At 35.2% G+C, this 15,913-nt stretch overlaps 1 non-coding gene across 1 annotated transcript; it reads left to right on the top strand.

Moving 5' to 3' along the window:
• Positions 1-15,593: 15,593 nt before the first annotated feature.
• On the top strand, positions 15,594-15,665 carry Trnag-ucc (transfer RNA glycine (anticodon UCC)). The gene has a single exon. It is a non-coding gene; the product is annotated as a tRNA-Gly (tRNA).
• Positions 15,666-15,913: the final 248 nt, after the last annotated feature.

The raw sequence follows: 15,913 nt of genomic DNA, 5'->3' as shown, positions 1-15,913 counted from the left end.
ATTGAGTGTACTGCAAAACAAAAGTTCTGCTGTAAGTACATCAAGGGCAAGGATCACATCTTCTCTATGTTTTATAAACTTCCATAAATCACTTTGGGCCCATGGATTCTAAATGAATATGAACTGCTAATGGCGACATGATTCTAAAGTTTGGAAAACAAATTGAATCGCTGGCTGAAGTGAATAATATCCAAGATACAAAATATCAACAAAATTCTGGGTAGTTGGTATTGCTGTTAACTCATTTATGAAAGAAAGAATTTTTGAGCTGGAAACATGTAACCCAAAAACTTCATCTTAAAGTTTCAAAATTATGGTTCCAATAAATTATCTGTCCTATCTAAAGACCTGTGATGCTGTCAGGCTTAACTACCAAGGAGCAACAGGTCTAAACCAGTGCTTCTCATAACAAGTCCTGCACTTCCCTAATTTCTACTTTAAGGTGTGAGAGGCAATTCATGTCAATAGAAAGCATGTCCATTAGACTAAGCATACCAGGCCTAAGGGAGCTCTGACAAATTAATTTCATGGCAAGAGGCTAAACTTGTTCTTATAAATTGGTCTGTCCAGACAAAGTAGTGGGCAAAGTCTGAAGTTTTATGCAGATAGGTTTTATTTTTGTTATTATTGCAGCTGCTCATTGATATTTTACTGCAAGTTTTTATTGAGTTATGCCCTGAGGCTTTTTAAATTGAGGGTTCAATTATTTCTAAAATCTAATAATTAAGTAAATTAATGAGCCTAGTCAAAACTCTGGCAACCTGATTATCAGGATTAGACACAAGAAAAATTAACAGGAGGTAACCATGTTGGTTTTTATGGGAAGATCTTTTAAAATATTTTAGGTTATACTTTATAGATATATGTGAAACATCTGACACTGAGATGCACAAAAAGCCAGTGTACAAATGTTTGATACAGTCCAACACAGATGGCGTGGCGTGGGGTGGGGTGGGGGATGGTGTGCAGGGCAGACCTTTGATCCAAATTGCCCTCATTGCCAAAGCAATTTTGAGTTTCTCCAAGTACAGCCTTCTGGAATAGAGACTAGCAAGGTGTTCTTATCCCTTTCCTTAAAAGATATTTAACAAGTCATGGTATCATGACAGTCCTGAGGACTGTAAGCATCATGGCCACAGGTTCAGTCTGAGAGAGGAGGATACTTATTCTTGGTCCTAACCAAGAACTTTGAGGTTTAAACTCAGCTTTAAGCTGGGCTTTTCACTTTGGTCTTAGCTCCAGATTTTGACTTTAGTGATTTGCAGTCCTTCTATCTTCTCAGAAGACTTTGGCTTTATGTCCATGTTAGTTTTTTGTTACTCTGAAAAATTACTGGAGGATTAAATTATAAAAAAAAATAAAGAAAAGGTTAATTTTGGCTCATAATTCCAGAGATTCTAGTCCATAATCTATGGCCTTATTTCTTTGGACAACATATGATGGAACCACGGGGTAGAACAAAAATCATTCAACTCATGAGCAGGATGAGAAAGAGAAAGAGAAAGCCATCGGAGCCCCACAGTCCCCTTTGAAGGCGTGTTCCCATGATCTAATATCCTGTACGAGGCCCAACTTTTATGTATCCAGCATCTTCCAAATCTACCATCGTATGAAAAGTAACTACCACATGAGTCATGAGTCTTTGGGGGACATTTAAGATCCAAACTACAGCAATGCTTTCTTGGAATCCTAACTGTCTAGTCTTCCAAATGTAGCTAATCTCATGTTCCTCTGAGCTATTTTCCATCCACTTAACTGGATTCTCTGTACATCTATGTTGACTGAACCATCCTTGGAGAAATGATCAGACTCCTGTATACCCCTGTATAGTGTAGTATCTTGACAGTATGGGTACTTATCTGAAGAATTTGGGTTTTAAATATATAGAGAAACACTAAAGGAGTACTATTATACTCTCTCCCTCTTTTTCCTCATCCCATGTTCTTATAGCATCACTATCACAGTGCAAGGATACAGGGACTGAGATTCAAATGTTTCAGGTGACTTGCTTGAGATTTCCCAGCACAAAAGGGTGGGCCTGGAACATGGATGTCAATCTGCAGGCCAGGTTCAGGTTGTTTCCACTAGATCCCCTCCCTCCCTCTCCTCCAAACTCCAGGTTATGATTCATTACATACAAAGACAGTTAAAACGACAATAGGACTTTTTTATGAAATGTGGTCTGGTGTCGTCCAGGTGTGTTCCTTATTTGCACAGGATGTAATTATTAAAACCAGTGTTCCAGGACTTTCTAAAGTTTTAAAGGTCTTACAGTCTCTACTTAATTCTGTGTTGAACAAAGAATGTTTTGTCCTGGAGATTCCAATTGAATAAAGCCAATGGTATGAAAAAAATTTCCATAAGCAACCAAATAATGAAATTGGAAACAAAGTGAAGACTTTACAGGTGGAGTGAGAAAATCTAAGAAATGCATTCAAACATCCAACAAATTACAGAGGAGATTGGAATACTGCATGAACCTTTCTCTGCAGCTCGACCAGCCCGCTGCCTTTCTCTGAATTATGTGTCTCTTGATTCTTCTTCATGTGCTTCAGTAGTTGTGTTGGAGGGACTAAAGGGTATGCTGTGCTGTGACAGTGGATAAAGTGAATGTCAAGTGTCCAGCCCCCATATTCCAACCAGAAGAGAAAGTGTAGCAAAATCAGAAGTCAGGGGACATATCCTACTCCCTGTGTAATTTGGGTCCTATTATCTATGTAATATTCTCTGAGGCCCAACTGCCTCAACTATCAAAACAGGAATAACATGACTCATCAGTTTTGATGTCAAATGAAATAAAATATAAATGTCTTAAAAGAAAAGATGTTCAATGAACAGCTAATATTTTCTATACTGCTGGCCACGGGTGGTGGGGAGAACTTCTTTCCAAATTAATATGCTCTGGAGAGTAGAAACTGACATTGAAATTTTTTCTTATAGGATATAAAATGATAAGCCTGCATTACTAGCTTCTAGTACCACCTCTTCTTACCTAGTAGGAAAATTGTGGCTCTTTCCTCTTTCCATGTCATGGCTGCCTCTTCTAATGTCCTGTGGCCTACAGGGAAGAAGAATCACTCTAGTGGCATTTCTTTTTCCCCATACGGGCTATAGTGTGTTGCATAATAAAGGTTTGATGAATGGAGTTGTTCTATTTGAATCCAAGCAGTGCCATGTGTTTGCATGATAATTGGCTGATGTACACTTGACTTGTAAAAGTACTTTTCATTCTTTTGTATCAGCCATTACTCAATGTTAATGGTAAGGCATGTTGTGATTGGAGGGTAATTCCTGCTTATTCTTTCCATGAGTATAAATTTTCTGTCTTCACTGACCAGAGTTATGCTCAACTCATAACACCAAGCTTTGGTCAAGCATTTATAGCATGAACCTAGCAGATTTGACTTGTGGTTCCATAATTTAGAAGTGAAGTGAGAAAAACAGGTTGATTCTGCATTGTTTTTCAGATAGAGCTATCTGGATAAGAAATCCCCATTGTGTTCATACAGATTACAACAAAAGTAGTTTGTTCTTCCTGCAAATAATATTCACTTACGTATTTTTCAGCTAAACATGTCATCTTCCTAAATTTAGAGAATCCTACAGATTTTCTTTATCTTTAGCTGCAAAAAGGAAAAATAGATTAGAGTTTACCCTGGTCATTTTTTTTTGTAAACAGAACATTAAAAAAGGATTATAACACTAAGAAAAAGGTTAAGAAGTGAATTCCATTAAAATATTTTTAAATTTTGTATAACCCTGAGGGTCTCCTTCCATTTCCATGCAATTTTCCTTCTCTCTCACTTTTCCTCCCACCTCTCATCCCTGTTTAATGTTAATCTTCTTCTCATGCTCTTCATCCCTACTCTGTTCTTAGTTACTCTCCTTATATCAAAGAAGACATTTGACATTTGTTTTTTAGGGATTGGCTGGCTTCACTTAGCATAATCTGATCTAATGCCATCCATTTCCCTCCAAATTCTATGATTTTGTCATTTTTTAATGCAGAGTAATACTCCATTGTGTATAAAGGGAAAAATAATACAAGGGGAAGAAATAAATTACAGTAGAGGGGGTAGAGAGAGAAGAGGGAAGGGGAGGGGAGGGGAGGGGGGATAGTAGAGGATAGGAAAGGCAGCAGATTACAACAGACACTAGTAAGGCAATATGTAAATCAATAGAAGTGTAACTGATGTGATTCTGCAATTTGTATACGGGGTAAAAATGGGAGTTCATAACCCACTTGAATTAAAGTGTGAAATATAATATGTCAAGAACTATGTAATGTTTTGAACAACCAACAATAAAAAAAAAAAAAGAAGAAGCAGACCAGACAAAAAGGCCATAGAGCCCTTGCCCTGGCCTGGTATTCTAATATATATATATATATATAGTTTTTTTAAAAAGGTCTTTTTTTTTCTGAAAAGCCAAGTCAGAGAGTAGATGATATAGAAAAACAAAACAAAAAAATTAGAAAAATATTTATAGCACTTTTCAAGGATGATAAGTCAAACTATCTAGAGGGAATGTTGCAATGAGGTTGTACAGTGGGAGAGAGAGAATAAGCTCAGCTCCTCAGAATGGGAGTTTATAGCTAAGGACAAAGTGGGGTTCAATAGGTGGAAAATTATTAATAGAAGCACCAGAGGAAATAGGGGATCTGAGTTGATAGAATATTTGCTATAGGCAGGAAATGTAAGCAGATGTTGAGAGTGTGGGATAAGGAATTTAATCAAATATTAAGAACAGTGGATTTTCAGTAAACTGACCTAGCAGGATTTGTGCTAAAACTGAACTAAATGAACAAAAGACAGGCCCCAAGGTAAGGGACCTAATCACAAAGCAGCCTCAGAGAAGCCTGACTCAAGTTTGGTCAAAGGAAGACTTTGAAATGGCAAAAAATCATTTATGGACTGTGTGAAGATTTCTAAAAACTCTAAAAGAGAGAGAGATGGATTGACTTAATTTAATAATAGACAAGGTGACTTGAACAATCACTTCATAAAAGAGGATATCCAAATGATTGGTAAATATGAAAGGATGGACAAAAACCTTCAGTTAATGGGGAAATACAAGTTAAAGCCAAAATATGATATTATCACACAACTTCTATCATGGCTAAACCAGCCAGTCAACCAACCAGGCAAAAATTATCTGACAATGTTAATGCTGGTAAGAATTTAGGATAACTAGAATTTGCTTACTCTGACAGTGAGAGTAGAAACTGGGACAACCATTTTAGGAAACTCAGTAGTAAACTAGCATGACTGAATATATGCATTTTTATCCATGACCCTACAATTCTAAAACTTCACTCAACAGAAATACATCAATATATTCTCCAAAAACCATGATCCCACCAGCATTGTCCCTAATTCCCCCTCTATAAAAAAACTCAAATGACTATCAATAGCAGGATAAGTATAAATGTGATACATTTATTCAGCAATTATAAGAAATCAGAAAAAAAATAACTGCTAAATAGAACAATCTGGAAGAATCTCCAGACATGATGTTGAGTAGAAAAAGCCAGTTCCCTGGGCAAACATAACGTGAATACATTTCTAGAAAGTTTAATAACAGAGAAAAATACAAGCAGAGTTTGTCAGAAAAACAAAATGTTACTTTTGAGGAGTTAATGACTAGGTTGATTAAAAAGGGAGACTTCTAGAATGTTTGCCATGTCCTACATCTGTGCTTTCCAAAATCCAGTGTGTATTATGTCTCTTTGGAAATCTGTTGAAGTGTAGATTCAGATTCAGCAGGTCTGATAGGACCCAAAAGCATGTGTTTCTATGAAGCTCCTATATAATGCTAAGGCTGCTGATTGTAAATTGGGCAGAGCAACAAATTTTGATATCTTCATCTGAATGGTGTACATATGTTTGTGTGTATACATTTTTATCTGCAAAATTCTATCCAACTATATAGCTATGGTTTGTGTACTTTCTCTGTGTGTGCCATACTTCAATTAAAAACAAATGCCTCTTGGAGTGTAAACCTGAAAGTAAAAATTTTAGCTGTATTTCTGCAAGTGACAAAGATAGAAATAAGTTCATTCGTTTTGGATTGAAAGCAACACAAATTCTCTTTGAAAATTCTAAATCAGTAAGATATTTATTGCAGTCACATGAACACTCTTAGAGAACAGGAATGAAAACTTTAGTACCATACTTGCTTGTACTATCGCATTACCAGAGGGTTGGTACCAGGACATCAAAAGATTTTTCTATGCACCATCATTGGAATAAATGACCTTAAACATTTTCAGTCCTTTTTCCCTAGCCACACATCAAATTACAAAGAAAGAGTGCCCAACTGACCTAACTTAGTAAACTCACCTGCCCATCCCCTAAAGGAAGCAAGGAGCCTGATTAACCTAGTTTCATCATACTCCATGTAAAATGAATAAAGTGCTTCCAAGATGTAGGCTCTCTATTTTCATCATCGCTAGCAATTAGAGAAATGCAAGTCAAACTACTCTAAGATTTCATCTCACTCCAGTCAGAATGGCAGCTATTATGAATACAAACAACAATAAGTGTTGGCGAGGATGTGAGGGAAAAGGCACACTCATACACTGCTGGTGGGACTGCAAATGGTGCATCCAATATGGAAAGCAGTATGGAGATTTCTTGGAAAACTGGGAATGGAACCACCATTTGGTCCAGCTATCCCTCTCCTCGGTCTATACTCAAAGGACTTAAAAACAGCATACTACAGCGACACAGCCACATCAATGTTTATAGCAGCACAATTCAAAATAGTTAAACTGTGGAACCAGCCTAGAGGCATATATACACAATGGACTAACTCAGCAATAAAAGAAAATAAAATCACAGCATTTGCAGGTAAATGGATGGAGTTAGAGAAGATAATGCTAAGTGAAGTTAGCCAATCCCCCAAAACCAAATGCTGAATGTTTTCTCTGATATAAGGAAGCTGATTCATAGTGAGGTAGGGAGGGGGAGCATGGGAAGAGTAGATGAAGTGTAGATAGGGCAGAGGGGTGGGAGGGAAAGGAGGGGTTAGAAATGGTGATGAAATGTGATGGACATTATTATCCAAAGTACATGTGTGAAGACAGGAATTGGTGTAAATATACTTTGCATACAACCAGAGATATGAAAAATCATGCTCTATATGTGTAATAAGAATCGTAATGCATTCCACTGTCATATATAAATTAAAAAGATAAAAACATTTACAGTAAAACAATCTAGGTTTTACTTTAGTAAATGAGGATGGGCCTCTGTTTCTTCTTGCTAATATCAGATTTTTTTAAGAATATTTACCAATTTTATTAAATTAATTAAACAAATAATTTCAGTTATCCTAGGAAAAAATAAAATAAAAATAAAGTGTTTTCCAGAAGGCAAATGGTATTTCCAAACTTGGTGGATTGGTGCTTGTATGCAAAGACAGGAGTGCAGAGGAGTTATCAAATGAAGAATTTACTAAGACTTTTTTCCAACTCTGCAGCCATTCTTCGTTTTTCTTTTTTTCTCATTGTAGACAAGAAGATAGTTGTTTCAGTAACTTTTCCAACTCACTTACCTCATTGAGCTCAATTCTCTGTATTCTCGCATGTGTGGTGATAAGGTGGGGGCAGCCATAAGGGCAGCATTTGTACAGGGTGGAGAAATGAATGGGATTGATACAGTTTCTCTTGACTCACTCTGTGGTGGTATAATACTTGTGAGTGAAATTTTGGAAAGAGCTTGAAAGAAAATAATAACAATAAAATAAATGCTTTCCATACCAAAGATAATAGGAATTCTTAGTAATTTCTATTATCATATGGCTAGGAGGGGCATTTTCTCTATTGGACTCTCCCAGTGGTGTGGTAGGTGGTTGTTCTTCTAAGACCTGCTATTTGGTTTCTTAAATCTCTGATGTAACGATGGCATCTAGTTGTCTAGATATTCCAGAAGTTATTAAGTTTATAGCAATAGTCAACTGCCTATTTCCTGCCCCTTAGGATATGTAGAAAAGTGTTCTGGATCTATCTGGGTAGAGAGCATGGCCAGGCACAAGATCATTATCATCCGTGACACATCCAGGTAGTATTTCTTCCACATTTTGTTAGTGTCAATGAACCAGGGACTGCTAATGAATGATTTCCATTGGATAATTTTGTTTTTTTCTGTTTTAAGTTTCAGGTTGCCTGTCTGGATTTCATTAGTATTGCAATGATTTACCCAAGAGGGTTTTGTTTCTTAACGTGGTTGGGAAAGAGACATTGGGAGGGTAACTGTCTTCGTGGGAAAGGAGATTTCTTTCAGTATAGGGGTGTGCAAAAAATTTAAGTGCAAATTTTCACTTAACCCTTACTTTGTTTTATGCTCTTCAAATGGTGGTCTCTTTAAATTGCTGCAAACATATTTGCCAAAATACCAGCAGTGTATTGTCTAGGAATAATTACTGTCATAATAACAAAAATATTTAAGTGGTATGTTGGAAAAGTAACTAAAATCTCAAAGGAAAAGGAAAAAAAAACAATTTTTAAAACTAATTTTATTTATTTTTGTTTGATCATTTATCACTACTTCACTTGGCTCTTCAGAACTCTACTACTACGTGTTCATTTTTTTTTCATGTTCTCCTTTGCTTCATGCTAATTTCACAGTTATACCTAGTTGAAAACAGAATCAGGGTTTTTTTTTATCAAGCTTAAAAAATGACATAAATAAGCAAATGAAAGGGTCTAAGTATTTATGGATGTGTGTGTACTTTCTGATAACCTATGTTACAACCCCAGACCCCTTTCAGCAATCTACTTGGTGACACGAGTAATCCATCTCCATATTCTATACTTCACTTCATTGACCCACTCTGCTCAGAAGATGAGTCTCATTGGGTATTGGCACTGTCCCAAACCAAATTTCAATTCTACATTTGGATGAAACCCAAATTAGTGGGACTTGACATTAGAAAGTTTGTTTTCTTATATAACTATGGTATATCCCCAGGCTAAGGGGCATAAACACACCATGACCCTGTTGTGAAGTGACTGTTCAAGTCCTTGGCCCATTTATTAAATTAGACCAGCCTGTCTCTTTATTATTGACTTGATGCATCTGTGAAAGGAAAATAATATATGAAAAGTGCTCAATAGTCTCAATAAATACCCATAAAGAGTGAGTAGTTGTACGGTAGTCATTTTGTGGTGACCTTAATCTACTTATTGGTTATGTAACTAGTTCTAGACCCACTTTTATGGTGAGGAGTGTTAGGTCCTGTGGTTTGACTTAATCAGCAAATATGCATGGGGACATTCGGGGCTCATAGTGGGCTACTGTCCCTACAAATATAAATCAAGATGATGTAAAAAATAAAATTAAAATTATTTTGTGTATTTAAATATTTTTCAAAACATTTAAAATATCCATAAAAATAAAAAAACAAGATGCAAATAAAAATTCATGACTACAAAGATATAAATAAACCTTTTTTTGCATTACAATTCTTATTTCACATATACAGCACAATTTTTCATATCTCTGGTTGTATACAAAGTATGTTGACACCAATTTGTGTGTTCATACACGTACTTTGGATAATAAAGCTGAAAATTTCAAATTTGTTTTATAAAATTTAATTATATACTGTTAATTATTTCTTAAACATAAAACAACAATTCTGCTAGTCAATTTCCACTTTGTTGCCATTGAAAGTTGGGGAAGAAACTTTTTTTGTAGAATTCTAAGATGCCTCCCAAATCCTTACCTGTGTGGTATAGATACATGCCCATTATAATCAACTTCTTCTTGATTTTAAGTAGAACCAGTGAAGGTGATGAATATTATTCCAGTGATTATACCACTTAATAAAGCAAAAGAGATTTTGCAGATGTAATTAGGTTTCCTAATCAGTTGACTTTGAATTTCTCAAAGTGGAAATGATTCTAGGTGGGCCTGATCTAATTAGTGGAGACTTCAATAAGATAAGAAACACCAGCAGAGACACTCCACTGATGCCTGAAAGAAATAATTCCCTGAGACTCTTACAGCAGCAATGAACTGAATTCTGTCAAGGATCTGAATGACCTCAGAAGAATTCCTTAGCTCTAGATGAGAACCTAGCCCTAGCTAACAGCTAAATTTCAGCTTTGTTCAGTCCTGAGCACAGAAGCCAGCCAAGCCCTGGCCAAGTTTTTATCTACAGAACTGAGATACTAAATGGGCATTGTTTTAAGTCACAGGAGTTATAGTAGGTTTTTTTACAGCAGCAATGGAAAACTAATACTATTTTTATGAATATTGTGACTAGACCTGCATATTTAAAATTTAAGCACAATTATTATTTCATGCCTATAAAATGTTGGTGGCCAACCTTCTTTGAATATCGTTGATAATATTACATTGAAGTCATGAGAACTATGAGTTCAGTGCTAGACATGGGGGTATGGTCAATAAGTGGTAGTAGCTCTCAATTTTGAGACAAGACCTTATTTTTAGCATAGACAAAGCAAATTGTACATTTTAAATGACATAATTATCAGGAAACCTCAGTTTTTGTCAGTCAAACACTCTGGTAATAACTGCTGAAGTCTGCAAACATCATTTTGTAGAAGCTTTTACATCATAACCCTCATTCAGAAAGTGATAGAAGAAGAAGACATGAGGGTGTCAGCTGTCATCCTAAGAGTATCCACACTATTCTCACATGATCTATGGAGGCTATAGAAGAAATACAAAAGACTGTTCTGGACAATGGAAAGCAAATATAATATCTTGTCCCTCTTACAAATTTCACAGAACTGGAACATTCTCCTCGTTAAATAATGTAAAGGAGATAGAAGTCTCTTTTGGGGGGAGAAAAGTAGTGATTCCTAAAATATGCACACTTCAGAATTTTCAAGTGAGGAGTGAAAAAATAATTACAGGAATAGAAAAAGTGTCAATTTTTGCACTTCACAGGGGCTCAAACTTTGTCATGGGAAAGAGGCAGAGAAAAGTTGATTCCAACCTAGGGCATTTCAAGACAATTGAGATCACGTTGGTTTTTGTTGTAGAAAGTTGTTTTTGAACACAGGTGTGAAATAAAATAATACACCTAATAACACACCTCATGTCACCCACCCGATTTTTTATTATTTTATAAGGATTATTGGTTTCTGAAAATGCTGATCTCCACATTTCATGAAGATGAGGAGGGTGTTTTTTTTTTGCCCATAAGTATTATTTGTAATACCATGGACTGGGAGACAGAAGAGAATTTGATTTTTTTATTCATCTTAATTCTCATGGAATTTCTTAGCTTATGGGATTTCAAACACTAGGGAATGCTTTCAGTTATTTTTCCTATTTGGGCATGAATATAGAAGAGTGGAGTGAAGGGAGTAAAGCATGAGATTTTTCTGTTGTGTAAGCTGTGTTTCTTATTACTTAATTTCAAAAATTTACAAATTTAAAAATGATTCAGAAATCCATAAACCCCTCCTGAACTCTCCTCCTCCTACTATTGGTAATCATACAACTTATTTAAAAAATGAGCTCCTGCTCTGTTCCCATCACTCTAGGAATAATGAGAAAAAAATGTTATTTAAATGCTATCATAGGTAGTGCCACTTATTTCCCCCCAAGTGGGATCTTGTAGCCTTAATTTATGCAGGAAAAAAGCACTTGTTATTAATAAACAAAATATGAATTTATCCATTGTTTATTCCTGATTATAAACTGTGTATGAGAGATCTATTTCTCTCTCTATATCTATCTATCTATCTATTGGGAATACACATGGGGATGGTTGATATATAGTATTAATACAATATATGGGGAATATTGACTGTGAATAACCATGACCATGAATATTATGTATTTTCAGTGAGCACAGCAACAACTATCTTGGAGTTCATGAGAAGGGTGAATGTCCAACCCCAACACATTCTGTTTTGTTCATTGCTCTAAGCTTTAAGACAAAAATCTCTTTGTTTCCTCCTTTAATATACAATACCAAGCTCACTGGGGAAGAGAGGGTAGGACCCTACAAAACTCACTTTGTCTCAGCTGGAGCTATAACTCACAAAAAAATACACAACAAACTTTTTATGCTTAATTTTCTCTTGGTACTTCAGAAGACACCTGCCTGGGGGGTTTTGCTGCCAATGGGCTGCAGAAGGCTTTTGTCATCATTGAAATCCAGTAGCCCTCATCTGATGTCCAATTAAACATCAGTGATTCCAGAATAGTTCACATTGTGCCAGTCAGCTTACCACACAGCTTCTTTCAGGACTTGAAAGAGTCCTAACTACCCCCATCCTGCCTCCTACCCCCACTGCCTTTTATGATAAAGGAAAAAGAATGGCCCCTGTAGGTTAGACAATCCTACATCAAGGTGAATTCTTGATAACCAGCTCTGTTCTTCCTGATGCCTTGTAAACATGCTAATTAAAAGGAGAGCGTTTCTGAAGATCAAGGGAGAAAATATTCTGAGCCAGCCTTTGTAGACACAAGTATTCCCAGACACCTCCTGGATTTTTTGCTCACTTGCTTCTGAGAGTTCACTGCAATGAGAACTTCAAGGCATGAAACCTCTCAATGTCTACTAAAAAAAAAAAAACAATGTCCACATATCAAGAGCAGACACCACATAGAGCTATCTCTGTCCCTGAAAATTTCACCTGCACCACTTTAGCCCAGTACTAACCACAAGACTCAATATTCTCACACTGTACTCACAATGCAATTTTCATAGAGAATCTTGTTAGCAGTTCATCTCTCTTCCACATTATTCAAGTTTTTTTTTTCAAAGTGTACACAATACAAATACATATTTGTTGGCAGCTGAACTGATTCACTTACTGCTGCACATGCACGTGGGTGATAGCCAACTTCCCATGTTTACACCGATAGAGTCTTTGTTCATAGTCCTGGCTAATTCCCTGCTTCCCTAACAGCTATGGACTTCAGCAGAGCAGATTTTTCTGAGTTTTGGAAGTAGCAAAAAAAAAAAAAAATTCCATATAAGTCAAATGTTTAGAAAAATCCTTGACTTGTATTTCTTAAAAAATATGATATATCCAAGTAAAATTAGAAGACTAATGTAAACCAGAAAAGATACAGATATTAAAATCAAAGAGTTCCTTTGGTCTTGAGCTCTGCCCTGAGTTACTATTGGGCCAGGAAAAAGGAAACAAGAGCAAAGAATTTAGTCATTCCCAACCTGAATGTGCCTCAGAATTCCTCAGAGTACATTCAAAATGAAATTTCTGGGCTCCTCCCCAGAACTGCACAAGCAAAAAAATATTTATGAGGGAGCCAAACATGCCATGCTTTTTTAAAATTTCCAGGTGTGTTTGATGTTTGGCAAGATCTGGAAGTTACTAAAAACTTAAAGACTTTTTCTTATTTTTGATATTAATTCCTTAAGAGCCACAGAACGTTCTGGAAGTTAGATCTCCTTTACAAATACACCCATCCCATGTTGTACAGCCCAAAATGTTATTTATAGGGAAAGATATAGTCACCATTATGTTCAGAATGGTAAATTTCATAAAGTGTTTTCAGATCCTTTAAATAAAGTTGACTAAATCAACATATGAATGAGAAAAATAACATGGCAGAGGTAACAGTATCAAGTTTTAAAAAGCTGTGTGACTGTACTTTTTTTAAATTTTGACTAAACATTGTCTTCAGGATAATCCAAATATATTTTAGATTTGAAAGAATTACCCCCATTTGCGAGTTTGCTATTCTTGAAAAAAAATTCTAGAGGATCAGTTATCTGGAGAACAAATTGTATAATTATCACAACTGTACACACTATTACACCTGTCAACAATGAACATGGTAGGAAAAATCATCATTTAGAATGGCAGGGCTCTTCCAGAGTAATTTCCCCACCCAGAGTTCTCTCCCAAGCAACTGTGCCTATCTTTGTGGTTCTTTGTCCTTCTGTGGTTCTTTCTCCACTACAGTTCTAAGGGGTGGATTTGGAAATGTTTGGCTTGGAAATTTTAGGCAGTGATGATTGATTTTCACTAGGAAAGAAGGTACAACCTACTTAAAATGTCCCGATTCCCCTCCACCATCCATTTTTGACAGGTTAATTGAATTACTGTTTTCCATTGTTTCGTTGACTATTTTGTAAATTTAAATGACATTCTTAATGGCCTATTTCATGTTTAATTATCTCTTAGGTCATCTCTGTTCTCTTCTGGATAAGATGGGGATATTGAAGGCCCTAATTTTCTTTCCTATGTTTCTCCTCAACCACTTCACCCCCTGCCCTTTCATTTGTCAACACAGTTACTTCTAGCCTATATTTACATCTCTCAAGTTTTGTCTATAGATTGATTATAAAATTTTTAAAATGAATATATGTTATGGCTATATAGATATTGTCCATTATAGACCCAATAGGGTGCTATGGTTACGTTTCCTCTTCTACTAACTATTCTCATGTCCAAGCAAAAGAATGGCCCTAAATTTTAGTTAGATACATTCTCTTTGCTGAAACTCCTTCTGTATAATGTGATCACAATCATGCTATTTTATGATGTACTTCAGAATTGTCTCAAAATATCCTTTCCATGGTCTAGTTTGTTATTTTTAAGTATCTAATTGCCTTTTTATTTTTTGAAAGAGGCCTCTTTGCCTTCTCATTTTTAGCTTCCACTTTTGCCTTCTTTCTCTATATCACTTAAAATTCATTCTGTTGTTTTTTTTTTTTTCCAGAAATCCATTGATTTCACATTTTATTTTTGGCTTGTTGCTTTAGTGTGCAAATATGATCCAGCAAATTATATACAGAAAATTCTTTTGGGATATTTCCACCATTGTCCTTATTTTATGTCCACCTCTTTTTTTTTCAATATTTACCTTTATTTTCCTGAAGCATGTGATATTATAACATCAAGGATGAATAAAGTATACATGTTTTAAATCTTTAAAAATCTGAGTAATTATCAATTTGAGCATCTGAATTAATTGGGTAGTTTTTAATAAAAATAAAATAAAATGAATTTCTTCCTAGAAACAGAATAATTTTGTGTATAGCTATGGATGAAATTAACAGATGCATTAAAGTAATATTTCTCTGAAAACATCAGTGTCTAAACTGATTCATAAATAAATGCTTGTAACAAGAACAATCATTATACTATTAACTTACTAAGGATATGGGATTAAAAGGAAACATAAATTATTTTATAGGCCCAGAATAATATTACTATCATAAGTTTACTAATCACTGAAATATAAAAATGTAGTTACATAGTAATTTGAATAATAATGTGAAATATTGACAAAATACTATAAAGTAAAATTCATCTAGATACTGAGAGAATAAAATACTCTAAGTGAGGTTTACCTCCAATGGATCAAAATGGGAAATCTTATTCATAAAATGCACAACTATCCAAATGTCCAAGAAGAAAATTACATATGAATATCTAAGTGGCTATAGAAAAGCATTTGATTTGATTCACTGAAATTTATTCCAACAAAATGGAAATGAATGATAAAAGGAAAATATTATTATATAAAGAAATAATGTTATAAAGAAAAGACAGTATTATACATACATGTGATGTTTGATATAATCATCTAAAAATATCCAGTAAAGTATATCAAGAATACAGTTAAGAAGCGTTGGTGGTATAGTGGTGAGCATAGCTGCCTTCCAAGCAGTTGACCCCGGTTCGATTCCCGGCCAGCACAAAGTAAGAATACAGTTAAGAAATAAATAAAATAAATGAAAGAGCAAATTGAAGTTTAACTCCTCCACATAGTGACCACAGTTAATAATACTGTACTTTATATTTTGAAATTGCCAGAGTGGATATTAAGTGTTCTCACCACAAAAAGTCATAAATTGGTGAGGTGATGATATTAACATTTTTGAATCTTTCTATAAGGTGTATGTAGATCAAAACATCACAGTGTATTCCATAGATATACAAAATTAT

This window comes from Urocitellus parryii, chromosome 6 (genome assembly GCF_045843805.1).
Source record: "Urocitellus parryii isolate mUroPar1 chromosome 6, mUroPar1.hap1, whole genome shotgun sequence".
Lineage (NCBI taxonomy): Eukaryota > Metazoa > Chordata > Mammalia > Rodentia > Sciuridae > Urocitellus > Urocitellus parryii.
This window is presented reverse-complemented; position numbering and strand designations above follow the sequence as displayed.